Raw genomic sequence first — 21010 nt, 5'->3', positions numbered from 1 at the left:
CCTATCTCCCTCTAGTACCTGCCCCTCCCGCAGCCTTCCTGATCTTATCTGCCTCTCCTGCGGTCAAACCAACTTCTCAGGGCCCCTAGAATACCCCTGTATCTTCGCCCTGGCTCCTCTGCTACCTGCTCCTGGCTTCTTCTCCGCCTAAAAAAGGTGAAGCAGCAGATCTGTCCGCACCTCTCGTATTCTCCTACCTGCTCCCGGGGTCTTCTCCTCCGCCTAAAAAAGGTGAAGCAGCAGATCCGGCCACACCTGTCGTATGCTCCTTGGTCATCGTACACCACGTCTGCGTCATCGGCCGCCTTGTAGCCCACCTCATTGTTCCACTTGACGCCCGCTTTGTCGTATGCCTCGTCGTCCGCCTCGTAGCCCGCCTCGTCGTCTGGTGGCACAAAGGGCACCACCTTCGTGCGTGTCCTGATCTGCAGGAGACATGAAGTGTTTGTAACCAGGGACAGTGATACTCTGTATCGCAAGAGCTCCTGTGCCACTTATACCCCATCCCCAATACCACGTTATACCGCCCTCCACAGGGCAAATACCCGTTATACCCACCTCCCCAGGCCCAGTACCCAGTTATACAACCCACCCAAGGCCCAGTACCCTGTTATACGCCCCTCCCCAGGCCCAGTGCTCATTATACCCACCTCACCAGGCCCAGGACCCGTTATACCCACCTCACCAGGCCCAGTACCCATTATATACCCCTCCCCAGAAGGTCATGTTTCTATTTATCAAAAATACATTGAGTTACCTCTGGTTTTCAGGCATGTCCTGGGGGAGTTATCACAGAGACACAGAAACGTCGCTGAGTTTGGGTTAGTAACTCCCTTAACCTCTCAGCAGTTGAATTCCCCATTAGGCGCTTAGCACGTTAAAAACAAGCGTTGCTATTTCTCTGCATGAAGTTGCAGGTAATTGGAAGAGTTACACAGTGACGGCTATTGCATCACTCACCTTCTTCCCCCGAAACGGTCTTTTCTGTCTTATTTCCGGCTTCACATCGGATATCCATATCCATTCTTGGCCTCTGATCTGTATGCAAGACAATGCTTTAAGACAGGGTTGCACAACCTTTTCCCCCTGCTCCCCCCTCCACCTTCCCCACCTTGTCTCCGACGTTCTGATGTAACGACGTCATGTGATATCACGTTGCTATGGCAATGCCACATCATGTGACGCCACGTTGCTGTCGCCAGAAGCCGCCGGAGACAAGGAAAGGGAACTTACAGAGGCCTTGCGCGCGATCTCCGGCATTTAATTTAAATGCTGTGGGGAAGAGCGAGGGGCCTCTGTAAGCGCCGAGCCCCTCCTCCCAAGAAAATGTTGTGCCCCTCGATTTGCGCACCCCTGCTTTAAGAGATATTCTGGGACCCTCCAACTCCTCCATCGGACCCTTCCTCATATTGACTGACCTTGCAGTGCTCTGCACTGACTTGCACTGACCTGCTATGGTGCCTCTCAAAATACCATGCTAACTCATTCTGAACACACATGTGTCCTTTCTACATGTTACTCAGCTTGTATGGGCCACAGACAGCTTTCCCGGGGTCCAGGACTAGTTTCCACCGGAGACACTCACCCATGGGTCGGCGACTTTGCGAGAACCCACCCCCCCCCAACCTGTTTTCTCTTGCACTGCCATAGACAACAACATTTCGGCCTGCTGGTCTTTCTCAGGTAAAGTGGCTAAACCCACTAAATCCAGCAAAGAAAGGCCAGCAGCCGAAACATTGTAGTCTGTAGCACAATAAATTATCTTTTTTTATTCAAATCCGTGTGCCCTTTCCCATCAATCATATTGTATCCATTGGACGAAATGCCGGTCTTCCCTGAGACTAAGGGGCACCGGTAAAAGTATCACTACTTATTGTTTTTTTTTGGTGTGCAGCAAATCCCCGTCATTTTTGCGTTCTCTTGCTCTGCCCCAATCTGACACACCACCTTGCTCTCTCACCCCCCTCTTAGACTCCCCCGTCACCCTTTCCTTCCTCAAAGGTTGTCCTTTAATCAGATCTTACCCAAATTGTCTCCATCTCCCTTGGAAATGTTCTGTCTTTAAGCTGTGCGGCTCCTCTTGATCCGAACTTTCTTAGCTGACCCCTTTAGGTTTCGGCTCCGAGGGTCTAAAAAATAAGCGACTCCGAAAAGATGTGAAATATGCGCACGGGTCCTAATGGGGCACTGAGGGGGAGACTTAAATACTAGTAAATATAATCTACTGTGCTAACAAATATAATCTATTAACTAACAAATATAACTTATTAAACTAAGAAATATAATTTATTAAACTAACAAATATAACTTATTAAACTAAGAAATATAACTTATTAAACTAAGAAATATAATTTATTAAACTAAGAAATATAACTTATTAAACTAAGAAATATAATTTATTAAACTAAGAAATATAACTTATTAAACTAAGAAATATAACTTATTAAACTTAGAAATATAATCTATTAAACTAAATAAATATCTATTAAACTAAATAAATATCTATTCAACTAAATAAATATAATCTATTTAAAAACAATACAATAAAAAGCTGGAGAAATGATACGTCAACCAAGCCACAGATGTGATGCCAATGAGCGTTGAACTCCTTGCAGATCCACCGTCAGCTGGTTGTGGCAGAAAGTGGTGACATACAGTAGAACAGAGTGGTTGAGCTGTAACCACGGCAGTCAGGTCAGAAATCAACACAATATTTTTTGAAATTTAGAATGAGAATGTTCAGTATGTCACATTCTGGGCTCAGACTCTGAGCCCTGTCAGATGTTAGCAGCTTGTGATAATAGAAGGTATCCATATACTGGGATGTGATAAGAAACATGAAGGTCATTTTATACTGGGTCCCATAACCTGCTTTATATGAAGTATCATTTTACACTAATTAGTAGAGATGTTACATTTTGAAAAATAGCACTTCTGGCGACATTGTTCATTTTCTCTACAAATGATAAATGAAAAAGTTGGATAAAACGTTATATGTGTGTGTGCGCGCGCAATATATATATATAGAGGTATCAGTACCGTGTTAGCCGAGCTTCAATAATCAGAAAATAAATAGATGATACCGTTCTGTGGCTAATGAAATGCTTTTATTTGTGCGAGCTTTCGAGATACACTGATCTCTTCTTCCGGCGATGTTACAATGAATGAAGCAAGCAAAAGGTATACTTAAAAATAGTGTCTCTTGGAATGTTATCTGTGCTGGTCCTTCCCCCGGTGTGGATAGGTTTTATGCCTAGAGGTGTCAAAAGGTTCCTGAAAGCAAGTGATGAAAGAGTGTGTATGTGTATCAGTGTGAATGAAAATGAATGGAGAGCCCACAGTATATACAGTGCTTTACAAAAGGTGTGTGTGGAGTGGGAGTGGATATAAATGGTGTGGGTGGGTGTGGAAATGTGAGTGTTTGTAGCACAACTAAAAGTGTGTGTGGATACTTTGTGGTCCCTATTGGTGTATAGGGATGGAAAAACAGTATTTGTATGTGTAAGAGACAGCTGTGTGTGCATACATATAGCACAGTATGTTAAATTACGCCGCGGGGTCATGTGACGTCACTCTCGTCAAATGCCGCTGCAGGTCACGTGACGCCGCATCAAGGTAAGTGGGGGGGCGCGAGCACCAGCAGAGGGAAGGCAGGGGGGCGAGCTGCAAAAGTTTGTGCTCCCCTGGTATAACCAATAAATAATATAGCTGATATAGCAATTTGGTTGTGGCTAGAGAGAGATTATAATGGCAGTGAGAATTAGTGGTCAGAATTAATAACAGTGCAATTACTAAAAAGTAGCTGTAATAAAATAATAATAAACACTATGCCTAAACACAATAAAAGTCCAGAAACCTAGCTCTAATAGCTATGTTATAACTGAATCATAAAAGGATCCAATTCGGGCGGCCTCTGGAGCCCTGGCAGCTCTCTTCAGGGAAACAACCACCTCCTCGATAGATATCTAAACAAAAAAAGAAGAGAAAGCGCCCGCTCCAAGTGTAAATTCGGTTTAACAATTTCATTTCCTGGACAAGATAAAAATAGCAAACTCACAAACGCCCGTTTGGTAAAAGCATTGTGTGAGACAGGCTCGTGCTCCGTGGTAATCCGGTGGTCAGTCCGCAGCTCCAGACTTTGGACGATGACCGGGAAACTCGATAGGCTGCGCCCCTCGCAGTGTGGTCCTCCGGCAATCTGTAGTATGCAGTTGTGAATCCACTCTGTAATTCCGGCATCTCGTCTTGGTCGCGTACCAACTTCCCTTCCGGCGTCAAGATGGATAGTGTGGCAATTGCAACGAGAAGAAAGTACTGAGGTGGGGTTGGATCCCCCTCGGTTATTTCTTGTTTTATTAATAAATAATTTACTATATTTTAATCTCTGGTGCGCATTGTGTGCATTTTTCTTCTTGTCTGCACAGTGCTTCAGATGCTGCATCTGAACAAATGCCGGTGGATCGGAATGTGAGGTAGGGAAGTGATGTCCGCGCCGGAACGTCATTGCCACGCCTCCAAATATTTATTGCCACGCCCCTATTCGCACCCGCTGCATACCCTGCAAAGCCATAAAAAAGCTCAGGCTTCAGCAAGTGTATTGCAGCATGTGTGCCTTCCCTCCGTCTGAAATACTATAGACGCAGCCTTATCGACGCTTACTAAATAGGCCCGTGTCTCTCTCTCTCTCTCTCTGTGTCTCTGTCTCTCTCTGTGTGTCTCTGTCTCTCTCTGTGTGTCTCTGTCTCTCTCTGTGTGTCTCTCTGTGTCTCTGTCTCTCTCTCTGTGTCTCTGTCTCTCTCTGTGTGTCTCTGTTTCTCTCTGTGTGTCTCTGTATCTCTGTCTCTCTCTGTGTCTCTGTGTGTGTCTCTGTGTCTCTCAAATCAAATCAGCTTGATTGGCATGTCAAAAGAACATTTCAGTATTGCCAAAGCGTGAGTAATAGGGGGTGTGGGACAATGATTACACGAATACTAGGGGGTACGGTATAATGGTTATACAGTACATTACTTTTGTCTCTCTCTCTCTCTCTCTCTCTGTGTCTGTCTCTCTCTCTGTGTCTCTCTCTCCCTATGTCCCTCTCTCTGTCTCTCTCTCATTCTCTGTCCCTCGCTCTCTGTGTCTCTCATTCTCTGTCTCTCTCTCTCATTCTCTGTCTCTCTCTCATTCTCTGTCTCTCTCTCATTCTCTGTCTCTCTCTCTCATCCCTGTATGATAGGTATGTTCCAACTCTATTTTTTGCTCTTCTTTTCCGTTTGAGAGGAGGGAGTCCCTCACCTCTTCAGCCACACACCATCAACGCTGGATTGCTTACAGACGTTCGGAGAGGCGGATACAGTCGTGGATTGCAGGCACTGATTTATCTGGTAAGTACCGCAAACATGCTTGAACAAGGGCCGTAGACATTTTATTTGATGGTTTAGATTATCATTGTCTGTGGTTGTTAGTTATTGGTATTAGAGTTTTTTGATGTTGTAACGAATCAAATACATTTTGAAGTAGTAATCCCCTCCGAACTGGGCATTCCTGGCCAATAATGCCCTGGCTGTAAGAGTTGAAGGGCCCAAGCAAAGCCCCCACCTCTATACACACTAACACTGCAGGGGCATCAGAGTGTCTTGTTGTCATGGCAACGGGGGGTGTCACGTGATGTAATTTGTTTAATAAATTATTTTTTAAGGTGTCCCGGTTTTTCATTTTCGAAATCTGGTCACCCTATTCATCAAGCAGAAAAAGTGAATAAACAATTGTAGTTTTGCTAATGGACGTCATTTTGGCATATCATTAGCTTTGAGGATACCCATTAATATGAAGAAAAATAACATTGATTCCCAATGTAGCCCCCCTTCCCAGGGGCCAATCGCAGATCGGGCCCCCCTCCTCTGTACTAGGGTCTGGCTACGTGTCTGAGTGTGGTGCATACCTGCTGGCAACAGGGGGGCCTGAGTCTCCCGCGATGGTATGGGGGATGACAGGATCAGGTTTCTGGGGTGAATGCCTCCGTCTCATCAGAGCAGGATGAAATTTCTCTTCAGAAGGACTTGGAGAGACTGGAAACGTGGGCAGGTAAATGGCAAATGAGGTTTAATACAGATAAATGTAAGGTTATGCATTTGGGATGCAAGAATAAAAAGGCGACTTACAAATTAAATAGAGATATATTGGGGGAATCCTTGATGGAGAAGGATTTAGGAGTGCTGGTAGACAGCAGGCTTAGCAATAGTGCCCAATGTCATGCAGTAGCTGCAAAGGCAAACAAGATCTTATCTTGCATCAAACGGGCAATGGATGGAAGGGAAGTAGGCATAATTATGCCCCTTTACAAAGCATTAGTAAGACCACACCTTGAATATGGAGTACAATTTTGGGCACCAATCCTAAGAAAAGACATTATGGAACTAGAGAGAGTGCAGAGAAGAGCCACCAAATTAATAAAGGGGATGGACATTCTAACTTATGAGGAGAGGCTAGCTATATTGGATTTATTTACATTAGAAAAGAGGCGTCTAAGAGGGGATATGATAACTATATACAAATATATTCAGGGACAATACAAGGAGCTTTCAAAAGAACTATTCATCCCACGGGCAGTACAAAGGACTCGGGGCCATCCCTGAGGTTGGAGGAAAGGAAATTTCACCAGCAACAAAGGAAAGGGTTCTTTACAATAAGGGCAGTTAAAATGTGGAATTCATTACCCATGGAGCCTGTGATGGCAGATACAATAGATTTGTTCAAAAAAAGGTTGGACATCTTTTTAGATGGGAAAGGTATACAGGCATACCCCACATTAACGTACGCAATGGGACCGGAACATGTATGTAAAGCGAAAATGTACTTAAAGTGAAGCACTACCTTTTCTCCACTTATCGATGCTTGTACTGTACTGCAATAGTCATATACGTGCATAACTGATGAAAATAACGCATTTGTAACAGTCTCTATAGTCTCCCCGCTTGCGCACAGCTTCGGTACAGGTAGGGAGCCAGTATTGCTGTTCAGAACGTGCTGACTGGCGCATGCGTGAGCTGCCGTTTGCCTATTGAGCGAGATGTACTTACTCGCGAGTGTACTTAAAGTGAGTGTACTTAAACCGGGGTATGCCTGTACAGGGATTTACCAAATAAGTATATATGGGAAGGATGTTGATCCAGGGATTAATCCGATTGCCAATTCTTGGAGTCAGGAAGGAATTAATTTTTCCTTTAATGGGGTTTTTTGTTTGCCTTCCTCTGGATCAATAAGTAAGTATAGATATAGAATAAAGTATCTGTTGTCTGAATTTAGCATAGGTTGAACTTGATGGACGTACGTCTTTTTTCAACCTCATCTACTATGTAACTATGTAACTATGTATGTAATGGTGCAGCGCCTCCATCTCTGAGCCCCAGGAATACGGGTGGAATCCTTCCAGAGAGTCCCGTCCCCCCCTCGGGGATGAGAGATTCCAGTCTCACACTGTATATCTTTAAAAGCAGCCGCAGCTCTTTATTCACAGCAGCAGAATAGCAGCAACAAGACTGTCAATCAGGTACAGGGTGTCTTCCTCCACACAGGACTGCTCTCCCTCAGGATGGTCTCTGTGTCCCTGCCACCACCCCAGGTCAAGGGCACCCAGGGTGGGGCTAGCTCTTCCCTCGCCCCCTAAACAGGGTGAGAGGAATTGGTCCACCTCCCTAACTAAGGTTGCATCAGCTCTACTCAGAGGCTGATGGCTCCCCTTCTCCAACGGCCAATTGATATAGGCTCTCTCTGTCACCCTGGGCCAGCCAGGTGACAGACTCAGCAGACTCTAACTCTGGACTGAACTCTTAACTCTGACACACACTTCTACTAAATAGGAAGTGCACTGCTCTTTATGATATTGGCAGGCACTGCCCCTGTGTCTCTGCCTACCACACAGGGTCATGTACCAATTTCAGGAATGTCCCGTTATTAGCGTAAACACAACAGAGTTCCATGGATCTAGCATTAAGACTGTAAGCTCTCCAGGCCAGGGATTTCCTTTCCTATTGTCTGATTTTGTTTGTTGCACTTATTGTACTATAATTCTCTGTACTGTATTGCCTCTCTTATAGAGCGCTATATAAATAAATATTTACATACATAATATATCTTAATGCATCTTAAGACACCTTAGAGTTCCCTCTATAAGACACTTTATGGTCCACTCAAGTGAATAGTCTGTAAGTAGGGTGACCATTCGTCCCGGTTTTGCCGGGACAGTCCCGTTTTTTTCTGCCCTGTCCCGATTTTAGCTCCGTCCCGGTTATGTCCCGGTTTTTGTCCCTGGTCCCGGTATTGCGGGGCAGCGGCGGTGAGGAGAATGCGGCGGCCGGTATGTATTTTCTATGTGTGTGTGTGAATGCTGCCGGGGAGACTGAATGAAGGAGAATGCCGGGGGCGGGACTTAGAATGCCGGCCGGCCCGCATGGGATTGGATGAATGATGATGCCGGGGGTGGGACTTAGAATGCCGGTCGGCCCGCAGGGGATTGGTTGCAGGCAGGTCAGAGGAAGCCGGGGGCGGGACTTCCGCTTTGTGCAGAGCACACGTGTCTTCCCGCTCCCGGCTCCTCTGTTCGCGGTGAGTGTCCCCTTTCTGTCCCGGGTTCCAGCCAGGGGGGGTAATAGGAGGTGGTAGCGGGGGTGCGCCTACCTTTGTACCACCTTGTACCTTTGCCCCCCCGGCGCTCCCACCATTGTCCCCCCGGCGCTCCCACCATTGCCCCATCGGCGCTCCCACCATTGCCCTCCGGCGCTCCCACCTTTGCCCCCCGGCGCTCCCACCTTTGCCCCATCGGCACTCCCACCTTTGCCCCCCGGTGCTCCCACCTTTGCCCCCCCGGCGCTCACAGCTTTGCCCCCCCAGTGGGTGTGTGTGTGAATCAGTGGGTGTGTGTGTGAATAAGTGTGTGTGTGTGTGTGTGTATCAGTGGGTGTGTGTGTGTGTGTGTGTGTATCAGTGTGTGTGTGTGTGTGTATCAGTGGGTGTGTGTGTGTGTATCAGTGTGTCTGTATCTGTGTGTGTGTATCAGTGTGTGTGTATGTGTATCAGTGTGTGTGTGTGTATGTGTATCAGTGTGTGTGTGTGTGTGTGTGTGTGTGTGTGTGTGTGTGTGTGTGTGTGTATCTCTGTCTGTTTGTGTATCTGTGTGTGTGTGTGTGTGTGTATCTGTGTGCGTGTGTATCTGTGTGTGTGTGTGTGTGTGTGCGTGCGTGTATCAGTGGGTGTGTGTGTGTGTGTGTGTGTGTGTGTGTCAGTGTGTGTGTATCAGTGTGTGTGTGTGTATCAGTGTGTGTGTGTGTGTGTGTTTCAGTGTGTGTGTGTGTGTGTGTGTGTGTTTCAGTGTGTGTGTGTGTGTGTGTGTGTGTGTGTGTGTGTGTGTGTGTGTGTGTGTGTGTGTGTGTGTGTGTGTGTGTGTGTGTGTGTGTGTGTGTGTGTGAATCAGTGTGTGTGTGTGTGTGTGTGTGTGTGTATCAGTGTGTGTGTGTGTGTGTGTGTGTGTGTGTGTGTGTGTGTGTGTGTGTATTAGTGGGTGGGTGTGTGTGTGTGTGTGTATCAGTGGGTGTGTGTGTGTGTGTGTGTGTATCAGTGGGTGTGTGTGTATCAGTGTGTCTGTATCTGTGTGTGTGTGTGTGTGTGTGTGTGTGTGTGTGTGTGTGTGTGTGTGTGTGTGTGTATCAGTGTGGCTTTTTTGGCGATAAGCTGGTGAAAAGTGGCTTATCGCTGCTTACTGCATGAGGGCCTTAGGGAGGATTTGTTCCTGTAAAGTACACCTAGTTTGGCATAGGATTTGGATGTCAGGGTATCAATGTGCAACCCAAATGTTAAATGGGAGTTGAATGTCCAGATATTTCAAACAAGTAACAGGGGCTAGGATGGTTTTAGAGCTGGTTTTTTTTTTTTTTAATTCAATAGTTTCATGTGGTCAATCGCTAATTACCTAAAGAACTGTATAGCTGCTGGTCAATTCGTTCTCCATGTATTGATAGGCGAAATTTGGTGACATAATTATTGAAGGGATCTGTTTTTCTTCTGCTTCTGTAACTCAGTGGAAGCTCATGAATATTCATGAGCACTCCTGCACTGACATGTGCTAGAGGGAGGGCAGGGCTGACAAAGGGGTGTGCCAGGGCTTGTGACAGGACATGAAGGGGCAGTGCCTTAGCAAATGGCTGTTAAAATAGAATACAAGAAAATTGGTCTTTCAAATTTGTTTTTTTAAAAACAGAAAAAGCTAAAAGTATTTTTTCTTAATACAGAACTGATTTATTAAAAAAAACACACATGCAGGATATTGACTGAACTGCAGCTTTAATTTGGAGATACAGGGGCCACAATTCAGGTCATTTAGCTGAAAGAAGGGAAGCCAGTCAGCCGGTAGAGCAGGTCAGCCGGTCAGCCAGTAGAGCAGGTCAGCCGGTCAGCCAGTAGAGCAGGTCAGCCGGTCGAGCAGATCAGCCGGTCAGCCAGTAGAGCAGGTCAGCTGTTCAGCCAGTAGAGCAGGTCAGCCGGTAGAGCAGGTCAGCCGGTCAGCCAGTAGAGCAGTATGTTATTTTTACCTTTTTAGATACTGTTTTGTGTAATAAAAGATTTGACAGATCTTGCACTTGTGTTTTGGCAGAAGTGTATATGTGACCCTATAAACCTTCTTCACACCCGGGCTTGGCAGCGTGACACTAGTGCAGCATCCTGGGTAAGAATCACTGAGCTGTTAGCAATAGATACAACGGATAGAAAAGACACTACACATAGGTTTGATTAAAGAGAGTATTTTATTTAAATAATTAATCTCTTTGATTAAAGAGAGTATTTTATTTAAATAATTAATCTCTTTGCTGGGAGGGGCCTGCAGCATATTGCAGAGCGATATAGTAACACGCAGAGCAATGCACTGCAGGCCCCTCCGGCAGCGAAGGGGTGAAGACCAATGCAGGGTGTATAAAGATCTCACTGATAATTCATGCACAAAGGGCAGTTTGTTGCTGTGATCCAGAGGAAGGCGAAACATAACCCCTGCTGTGCAATGGGGGGGAAAAATTCCTTCCTGACCCCATTAAATGGCGATCGTAGGGTCCCTAGATCACTGCGCAGTGAGATCAGATGGAGCAGCACAGATCAGCGTTGTTATACACAGGGGCACACTCGGTATATAGAGATGCGGGTGATGGGGCCCTTGTGCCCCTGTGTATAACTCACCTGCTCCCCCATCCCCCTGCATATCTATCCCATTCACCCCTTTTCCTCCCGCATACCTCGCAGGGCCGGCCGTCCATTAGGCGGTCGCCTAGCGCGCAGAGCTCCTAGGGGCGCATTAATAATCATTATTATTTTTTCCTCTTATTATTTCTAATTTATTTATCTTTTTTTTTTTGAAAATTATTTTTATTTTTTTTATCCAGTATTTTGGCGCCCTTTTATTTTTAGTTTGCGTCGCGCTGGGGTGCGGTCGCACCCCCTGCAGCCCCGATAGCTACGCCACTGTTTATTTTATTATTTTATTTATCTTATTATTTTTTATACAACTGGGGCACAAATTTTAAGTTTCGCCTCGGGCGCATGAAACCCGTGCTCCGGCCCTGCTCCTTGTTCTCTCTCACCCTCTCACGCCCAATATCCCTATCTCCCTCTAGTACCGGCCCCTCCCGCAGCCTTCCTGATCTTATCTGCGGTCCTGTGGTCAAACCAACTTCTCAGGGCCCCTAGAAAACCCCTGTATCTACGCCCTGGCTCCTCTGCTACCTGCTCCCGGGGTCTTCTCCTCCGCCTAAAAAAGGTGAAGCAGCAGATCCGTCCACACCTCTCGTATTCTCCTTCGCCATGGCCCACCTCGTCGCCAGACTTGACATCCGCTTCGTCGTCTGCCTCATCGGCCGCCTTGTAGCCCACCTCTTCGCACCACTTGACGCCCGCTTTGTCGTATGCCTCATCGTCCGCCTCGTAGCCCGCCTCGTCGTCTGGTGGCACGAAGGGCTCCACCTTCGTGCGTGTCCTGACCTGCAGGAGACATGAAGTGTTTGTAACCAGGGACAGTGATACTCTGTATCGCAAGAGCTCCTGTGCCACCTATACCCCCTCCCCAATACCACGTTATACCGCCCTCCACGGGGCAAATACCCGTTATACCCACCTCCCCAGGCCCAGTACCCAGTTATACACCCCTCCCCGGCCCAATACCCTGTTATACACCCCTTCTAAGGCCCAGTACCCTGTTATACACCCCTCTCCAGGCCCAGTACCCTGTTATACACCCCTAACCAGGCCCAGTACCCTGTTATACACCCCTCCCCAGGCCCAGTACCCTGTTATACGTCCCTCCCCAGGATCCTTTACACACACACTCCCCAGACACAGGACCCCCTACGGTGGAGGTGTAATGTCACATGGGTAGTGGAAGGTTTCCCAGAGAAGGTGCCATGTGCCACAGCTGTTTCATCACCTTGGGTGAGAAGTCTCCCTACTCTCTGGAAAAACAGAAATAAACTGTGCGCTACTATCTATCTCCTTATTATAATTGAATACAGTGCAGTGACTAAACCATATATAAATAAAGTAAACCGCAATACCACAATGAATAAGTGATTAGATAATTAAATTATAACATAACCGTGTGGTTGATATGGGCGTCTGCTGCTATAAACATTAGGGGTGGCTCAGCACCCCACACACTCTAAGAAATGGAAACAAAAAGAAAACAGCGCACAACGCCAAATAGTGAAGTAAGTAATAGAATGTAATACAATATTAAAGGGGTCATAAATCTGCGTACATCAGATAGAAATAACATGTGCATTTAGTGCATATCACACTGGTTACCACTCTGTAGCTGTAAAACAGGACGGTCTGGCACTCAGCTGTCTCTGCAGGAGCCTCTATGATGGTTCTGGGGCATGGGATCCTTCATGCACTCCTCACACAGCAGGACGCTGCTCACAAGGGGATTCCTTTCAAGCAGCCTGGTAATACTGCAGATTCAGACACTTAGTGGGACCGCTCCTCAACCGGTGATATACTGCCTCCAGGGGAATTCCCCTACAGTCCCCCGTCTCTCCTGTGTAGATTCGCTGCTTTTCCCAGCTGCTATGATCTTAGGGCAGTCCAGAGCTGTTGGAATTGCTCTGCAAACACTTCCGCAACTGCAGGGGCTTTCACAGCGTGCCACGATGCCGCTCCGTCACGTGGTGTAGCGGAGTGACGTCACAGTTCTCGTGGCAATGGAGGAATCAATAGGGAGGAAGAAGGAGAGTCCCTTACAGTCTCTTACCGGCGCAGAAATCGCTCAGTTAGCACGGTGGCAGCCAATATAAGCTGATGGTGATACAGATCCAAAGGATGAATATAGGCAAAATTATGGCATGAATACATGCTTACTTCACTATTTGGCGTTGTGCGCTGTTTTCTTTTTGTTTCCCTCCCTACTCTCTGCCTTTCCTTTCCCTCTCCTGTCAGTCTCTCTCTCCCCCTTTAATCGTATCTCTTTTATTTATCTCTGTCCCTCCTTATTTTTGTTTCTATGTATTTCTCTCCCCCACCCCCCCCATGTAAGGCCTGGGAAATAGAGGGTTCAGCCACGCTGAGCCGCGCTCCTGCTCTGCCTCGCCTGCTGAAAATTGTGTTTTTTCTGTCCTTGCAGGCGAGGCAGTGAGCGCGCTCTTGGGGCGGGGTGGAGGCGGAGCAGAGGCAGAGCGGAGGCGTGTCAGGAGGTGGAGCGGGAAGCGGGGCTAGTCCCCGCTCCCATTGAATGGGAGCGGTCACGTGACCGCTTCTTCGCTTCCCCGACCGGCAAATTTGAAACTTGCCTGTCTCGGCATAGTTTCTGAGCCTCTGCACGCATGAGCACGCATGCGGAGGGGGAAACTATGGCCGCGCTGATGACAGATGCAGGGGTTTGTGCATCTGCTCAGCGCGGCTCAGCCCACCTCAGCGAGCTTGAACTTACTAATAGGCCCAGGCCTAATAGGGGCACAAACCTCAGATCTAAGTGTGTGGGGTTCTCTGTGTCTGGAGAGACCCCTAAATGTTTTCTCTTTGTTTGGGGAGACCCCTAAATATTCCCCAGTGTAGCTCGTTTCAAAATAACCCAGAAAAGTAGCCTTGAGCCCTCGGTGACCGGGCGCTATGACCAGAGGGACTAGGCTCTCCCTTACCTGTGAGTGTGGACTACGCCCCACTGGCCTTCCCCCCCCCCCCCTCTGGCAGTGACGTGACACAGCCGGGGGAAGGGCCAGGGAGGTTAGAATTAGACAGAGGCGCGGGGTCAGTCTACGCCCTGCCATGGGAGTCCCGCCCACCCTGCCCTTTATTGTAAATACTGGTAAATATGTTGGTTGTACGTGTTTAAAAGAAAAAAAAGAATAAATAAACAATGAAAATGAATAACAGAAATAAAATAAAAGGTGGCTGGGAGTGGCGAGTGGGCGCGGCTCATTTACACGTGCGTTCCTGGGCCCATTCTCGCCAGACAGGCGGGGCCCGGCTAGGGGGGAGTTATGGGCCATTGGATCGGGTACCTTTGGCCTTTACCCAATGAGCGAGCACTCTGGCAGGGGGTTGGCACTAATTAGGTTAATTGAAGTTTTACTAAAAAGCAGCGGCCGCCAGACCTCGTGTTTGTGGTTATTTATGTATTGGTTATGGTGGGGTTTGGGAAGCCAAGGGAAGGGGGGGAAGGAGAGGGGGTCTCACAGTCTCCGAGGTCAAGTTTCTATTTATCAAAAATACATTGAGTTACCTCTGGTTTCCAGGCATGTCCTGGGGGAGTTATCACAGAGACACAGAAGCGTCGCTGAGTTTGGGTGAGTAACTCCCTTAACCTCTCAGCAGTTGAATTCCCCCTTGGCGCTAACACGTTAAAAACAAGCGTTGCTATTTCTCTGCATAAAGTTGCAGGTAATTGGAAGAGTTACACAGTGACGGCTATTTCATCACTCGAAACGGTCTTTTCGGTATTGTTCTCGGTCTTATTTCCAGCTTCACATCGGGTATCCATATCCATTCTTCGCCTCTGATCTGTATGCAGGACAATGCTTTAAAGCTGCAGTTCAGTCAATATCCTGCATGTGTGTTTTTTTTAATAAATCAGTTCTGTAGTAAGAAAAAATACTTTTAGCATTTTCTGTTTTTAAAAAAACAACTTTGAAAGACCAATTTTCTTGTATTCTATTTTAACAGCCATTTGCTAAGGCACTGCCCCTTCATGTCCTGTCACAAGCCCTGGCACACCCCTTTGTCAGCCCTGCCCTCCCTCTAGCACATGTCAATGCAGGAGTGCTCATGAATATTCATGAGCTTCCACTGAGAGACAGAAGCAGAAGAAAAACAGATCCCTTCACTAATTATGTCACCAAATTTCACCTATCAATACATGGAGAACGAATTGACCTGCAGCTATACAGTTCTTTAGGTAATTAGAGATTGCACACATGAAACTATTGAAGTTAAAAAAAAAAAAAAAAAGTGATCTTATTCACTTTAAGAAGTTGAAATTCAAAAAAGTTGTTAATGACTATAAAGATGGAAGAGTATACCCGTGGCTGAAGCAAGACCCAAAACAACACAAGAACCAAAGAGGGAGAGCACCCCAGGGAGTCCAATAAGTCCACACAAGTGACTCTGAAGCCCATTCCTCAACAGAACGTCAGAGAGGCCAAAGTCCGGCCCCTTTTTTAGGCCAATCCAAGGACAAGGAGAAAGGAAAAGGAAAATTAGACGCGGGGGCCAGGGGAAAGGGAAGATCACCCTATCCCCTACGTACAACGGAGCAGAAATGAGTATGGACACCTTGGTTGTTAATCTGTCTGATTACACTCTTAATCAATGTGAAATGTCTGTCTTAGCTAGGGGGCCCTCATATGTACCTACTACATTGTTTAATGATTTTGATTTGGAGGTTGACCTATTTAAATTTGAACGTGTATTAAACCTTAAATCATTTTTTTCGAACAGGTCTACAGAATCGGTGCATTCCAATATCCAACCAGGGACAGGTAATCCTCCTATGAACAACAAGGGACAGTTAATTTGGCCACTGACCAGCAAGGGACAGATAATTTGGCTTCTTATCAAGGTACCAAAATGTGCAAGCTCAAATCCACTTTTGTCCCGCCATTTAAAAATCAATCAGTCAGCACATATATACGACTGGTTAAGGGGGACATTGCAAGGTACAAAAAAACAAACATAGGGCTACATACAATATGTCTGTTCAGGAAAAGGAAGCATTAAAAATGTTGACTAATAATAATGAGATAATTATTAAGCGTGCGGACAAGGGGGGTGCCCTAGTAGTGCAGAATTACTCAGATTATAAGGCTGAAACCATCAGACAACTGAGTGACATTAACTGCTACATTAAATTGGATAGGGACCCTACCTTTAACTATGCGAGAGAAATTAAGGAAATTATCCAAATGGGGGTTAATAACCGGTGGATAACAGAGCCTGAATCTGAGTTTCTAACTATGTTGCATCCTAAATGCCCTATTTTCTATATCTTGCCCAAAATACACAAGAATTTAAACAATCCCTCGGGGCGGCCTATTATAGCTGCTATTAATTCATTAAATCAACCCCTTGCAAAATTTGTAGACACATTTCTACAACCTATAGCACAGACAGCCAACTCATACATCAAAGACACGTTTGATTTTTTTGACAAATTAAAAAACTCACCTGATGATGGGACTAATCATATTCTGGTTAGTTTAGATGTGTCTAGCCTTTATACAATAATCCCCCATGTTGAAGGTCTTGAGATAATCAAGGCCACCCTCATTCGCCATTATAGTGATACTGTTCCAATTGAATACATTATGCTCATTTTACATTTCATTCTCTATAAAAATTATTTTAGATTTGAGAGTGATTTCTTCCTGCAGATTAAGGGGACAGCAATGGGCAGTAATATGGCCCCTGCTTATGCCAACATATACATGACACATTTCGAAGAGCAGTACATCTACAAATCAGACTTTTTAGTGCATATTAAAAGCTATTACAGATATATTGATGATGTTTTTCATATGGACAGGTACGGAGGATCAGCTGTTATCTTTTTTTGAGTATCTTAATGGTCTCCATTCACCGGTCCTCCTCACTAATACATGGAGTACACAGCAACTCTCTTTTTTAGATGTCCTCATTACACAGACTAATGGGGAGTTACATACTGATCTTTTTAGAAAGGATACAGACAGAAATGCAATTTTAAGGGCAGATAGCCATCATCCTCCTTCTCTTATTGATGCATTACCTTTTTCACAGAAAGTCCATGTCTGCAAAATCACGAGCAGGAAGGATCATATTGAACCAGCTATTGGAGAACTACGTGGTAGATTCCTGGCTAGGGGATATCTTCCTGCGTATATCCTCCTGCTGTGTTAGACCGGGCACTGGATAAAGAGGTAAGTGCTACCAAAAATAAGAAGGAGGACGGGCTTGTATTTACCACTATATACAGTCAAGCTGGTGGTTTTATTAAATCTACCATTCTTAAACACTGGCATATTCTGCAAAATGATGATATATTATGTGAAAGTTGCTGTGTACCACCAATGGTGGCATTCAAAAGAGGGAGAAATCTGGCGGATAGCCTGATACATGCAGATAATGAGGGTAACTACAGAACTCCTCATTTTCTGGAGGGTGGCAGACCGGGTAACTTTAGATGCATGAGCTGCTCGGTCTGTAACAGTCTGACTACCGGTAGTCAATTCAGTCACCCCCAAAGCGGGAGGATCATAAAAATCAAAAATAGAATCACATGTAGATCTGAATATGTAGTGTACGTAATAAAGTGTCCATGTGGTCTTCTTTATGTGGGTAAGACCATAAGAATGTTAAAAACAAGGTTCATTGAACATAAAAGTGTCATTCGAAAAGGTACGGATCCCTCTATTCTTGTGCAACACTGTGTGGAACACAATCATAATGTTGCCTCTTTACGCATCATGGGTATTGAGACAGTAGCACCTAGACAAGGCACTCCAGATAGGGAGACTTTCTTATTGAGACGTGAAGCATTCTGGATACATGCGTTAAATACCAGCAATGGTATAGGTCTTAATGAGCAGCAGAATTTAAAATCCATCATGCACCATCCATGGACTCTGCACTTACCAATTGGGAAGATTATCCTTTTTGTGTGTTTTTTTTTCCCTTCTTTTTTTCCCCTCCCTCCCTCCCCCTTCCCCTCCCTCCCCCTTCCCCTCCCTCCCTCCCCCTTCCCCATCCTCCCTTCCCCTTCCCCCCCCCCCCCTGGTTGTGTGTACCCATTTCTGACCTAGGTATACACACTAGTATATTCTAAATACTGATGTACTGCATATTCTTATGTGGCATTTCACTGTAACTTTGCAGGATGATACTGATGTTATCAGCAGTATACAGTCACATGTTGTAATAGTATATTGCTGTATTAGTTTTGTGCACATATGCTTTATTAATATTTTGGTGTGTGGTTTATTTACACTTTCAGGGTGATTTATAGGAGTGTCTCACTCCTCCCTGCTCTGACACTGATCCCATGGCGACGGATACATCTTTGTCCAGCCCTGTGAGTACAGTCTTGATTGGTGCACGACCGCCCCCCCCTTACCCCCCCCCCCTGACTGCCGGGTCACGCTGACGTCATCATGGGGGAGTGTTCAGTCTGGGGAGAGGTGTGGCTGTGGCTGCAGTCCTCCAAGACAGCTCTATGCTGTATTGCCAGGGATTTAGACCTAGACGTCTGACGTCACTAGGGGGCGCCATATGGTAGCTCTGACGTCATCAGGTGGGCGTCAACATCCTGGTTATGTGGCAGAGCGGGGAGGGGTGAGTATCAGGGGGGTGGTATATATTGTGACTGTTTCTTGTGTTTGTAGCCTTCACCTTGACTGCCGAAACGTTGGACTTTATGGCATTTTGGACTTTATGGCCTTTGAGTAAGACCGTGTGCCTGCTTCTTCTTCTTTGTCCGGCTACAGGAAGGGTCAGGAGACAGGGAGGACAGAGGCAGGAGAACCCCATCTGGCTCCGGCCTTGCCTGTCCCTACGAATACAAACATACAACCCCTCACTGAATAACATAGCCCTAATCCCATGTAATAATCCTGGGTGTAAACAAAATAATGGTTTTATGAATATTGTAATGGTTTATTAGGGACCTAGGAGGTGGCCAGTGGGGCTGTTATGTGTATTTTTGTTTATTGTGGGTAGCGGGGGTGGGTGAACGGGGTATTGGCCCCAAGGATGGGTGTTTAGGCCTACCGGGTGGGGGGGGTAGCGGAAGGGGTTAACCCCTTCATTACCTTAGCGGTATTAACCGCTAAGTTAAAGAAGAGGTTAAGTCATCCCGCAACCCCCTGGCAAGGCCTAAACACCCACCCAGGGCCAAATACCACCTTCACCCACCCCCGTTACCCGCAATAAGCCTGGCACGGGTATATAACCCCTTCATTGCCTTGGCGGTAATGAAGTTGCCTGTAAATGCATTTTTTATGCATCGGATTCATGCCGGGGGTCTCTGGTGCTGATATTAATGGATATCAGCTCTGGGACACATGCATTTTATTTTCATCGCAGCTTCACCCCACCTTCTTGCCAACTTTTGTGGCTGGACAATTTGGAGAAGAAACAGCAATTTTAAAGTGGTGATCAGCCGCAATAAGCTGATCAGGGCTTATAGAATTGAGCGTGTTTGAAAAACTGGCGATCAGTGCCGAAAAGTGGCTTATCACCGCGCGTCTGCCGATTTTATTTATTTATTTTCCGGCAAAAAAAAACGGTTATTTTTGCTCTAATCGCCAGCTTCTCTGGGCTTACTGAATCGCTGTAGGCGATTACTGCATGAGGGCCTTAGGGAGGATGTGTTCCTGTAAAGTACACCTAGTTTGGCATAGGATTTGGATGTCAGGGTATCAATGTGCAACCCAAATGTTAAATGGGAGTTGAACTATATGCCCAGATATTTCAAACAAGTAACAGGGGCTAGGATTGTATTAGAGTTGGTTTTTATCTGAAGCTCTGTCATTGGCAGCTTTAGCAATTTAGCTCTGGTCCCAAATACCATTGTTACAGTCTTGTCAGTGTTTAAAATCAGTTTGTTTTAAGAAATCCAGTTTCAAGTCTCAAAAAATCAGATTGAAGTATGTGTTCAAGGTCAGAGAGGCGAGGGCTGCGTGCATATAGGATAAGATCTAATGCCTCTCACAATAACCCGTTAGGAATATTAATTCCTCATCTATCCGACATAAGTATAAAATATACTCTACCAAGACCCCTAATACAGAGTTACCCACCTTATACGGGAGCAGCTGCCAGACAAGTATAGTAAATGTATCTTATTTCTTTTGCCACTGGAGGGCAGCGTGGAGTTACACGGAGTGGCGCCCGTAAGGACGACGTGTCAGTTAGGCGTAAGGAGAAGCGCACACACTTTTATGTGAAACGGATATATTTGGGGAGGGATTTAGTAGTCTGAGTAAGAAAATTAACCATTTAAATATGCACAGATTTAATCCCACTTTTGGAAATTAGGGATGTTGCCTAAAAGTTTGAGAATGCATAAAGTGCCACCCATGGGCTTTAATGAAGCAGCATTTGTGGGCTAAAGGGAACAGCATTCTGTATAAAGGTATTTTGAACTCGATATAAATAATTGATGCCAAAAACTAATATTAAGTAAATTGAGAATGGAAAAATCTTCAACACAAACGTACAGAATGTGATATTCTGAGAGATCTTACAGATGTTATCAAATCCCACAATTAATATATAGAAAATGTCTGTATAAAACGAGTCAAACAAGAATATGCCAATAAAACGTTTAATTGGGAGATACAGGGGCCACAATTCAGGTCATTTAGCTGAAAGAAGGGCAGCCGGTCAGCCAGTAGAGCAGGTCAGCCGGTCAGCCAGAAGAGCAGGTCAGCCAGTAGAGCAGGTCAGCCGGTCAGCCAGAAGAGCAGGTCAGCCAGTAGAGCAGGTCAGCCGGTCAGCCAGTAGAGCAGGTCAGCCGGTCAGCTCTGAG

At 45.9% G+C, this 21010-nt stretch overlaps 1 long non-coding RNA gene across 2 annotated transcripts; it reads left to right on the top strand.

The window, feature by feature from the left end:
* Positions 1 to 5068: 5068 nt before the first annotated feature.
* LOC142475933 (uncharacterized) lies at positions 5069 to 19187 on the top strand. Of its 2 annotated transcripts, none has more exons than XR_012791204.1 (5): positions 5069 to 5363; positions 15954 to 16066; positions 17263 to 17402; positions 18476 to 18553; positions 18864 to 19187. It is a non-coding gene; the product is annotated as an uncharacterized LOC142475933 (long non-coding RNA). The 2 variants fall into 2 exon arrangements; XR_012791203.1 differs by having other exon boundaries at positions 5070 to 5363; positions 15946 to 16066.
* The last annotated feature ends 1823 nt before the right edge of the window (positions 19188 to 21010 follow it).

This window comes from Ascaphus truei, unplaced genomic scaffold (assembly GCF_040206685.1).
Source record: "Ascaphus truei isolate aAscTru1 unplaced genomic scaffold, aAscTru1.hap1 HAP1_SCAFFOLD_1437, whole genome shotgun sequence".
Lineage (NCBI taxonomy): Eukaryota > Metazoa > Chordata > Amphibia > Anura > Ascaphidae > Ascaphus > Ascaphus truei.
This window is presented reverse-complemented; position numbering and strand designations above follow the sequence as displayed.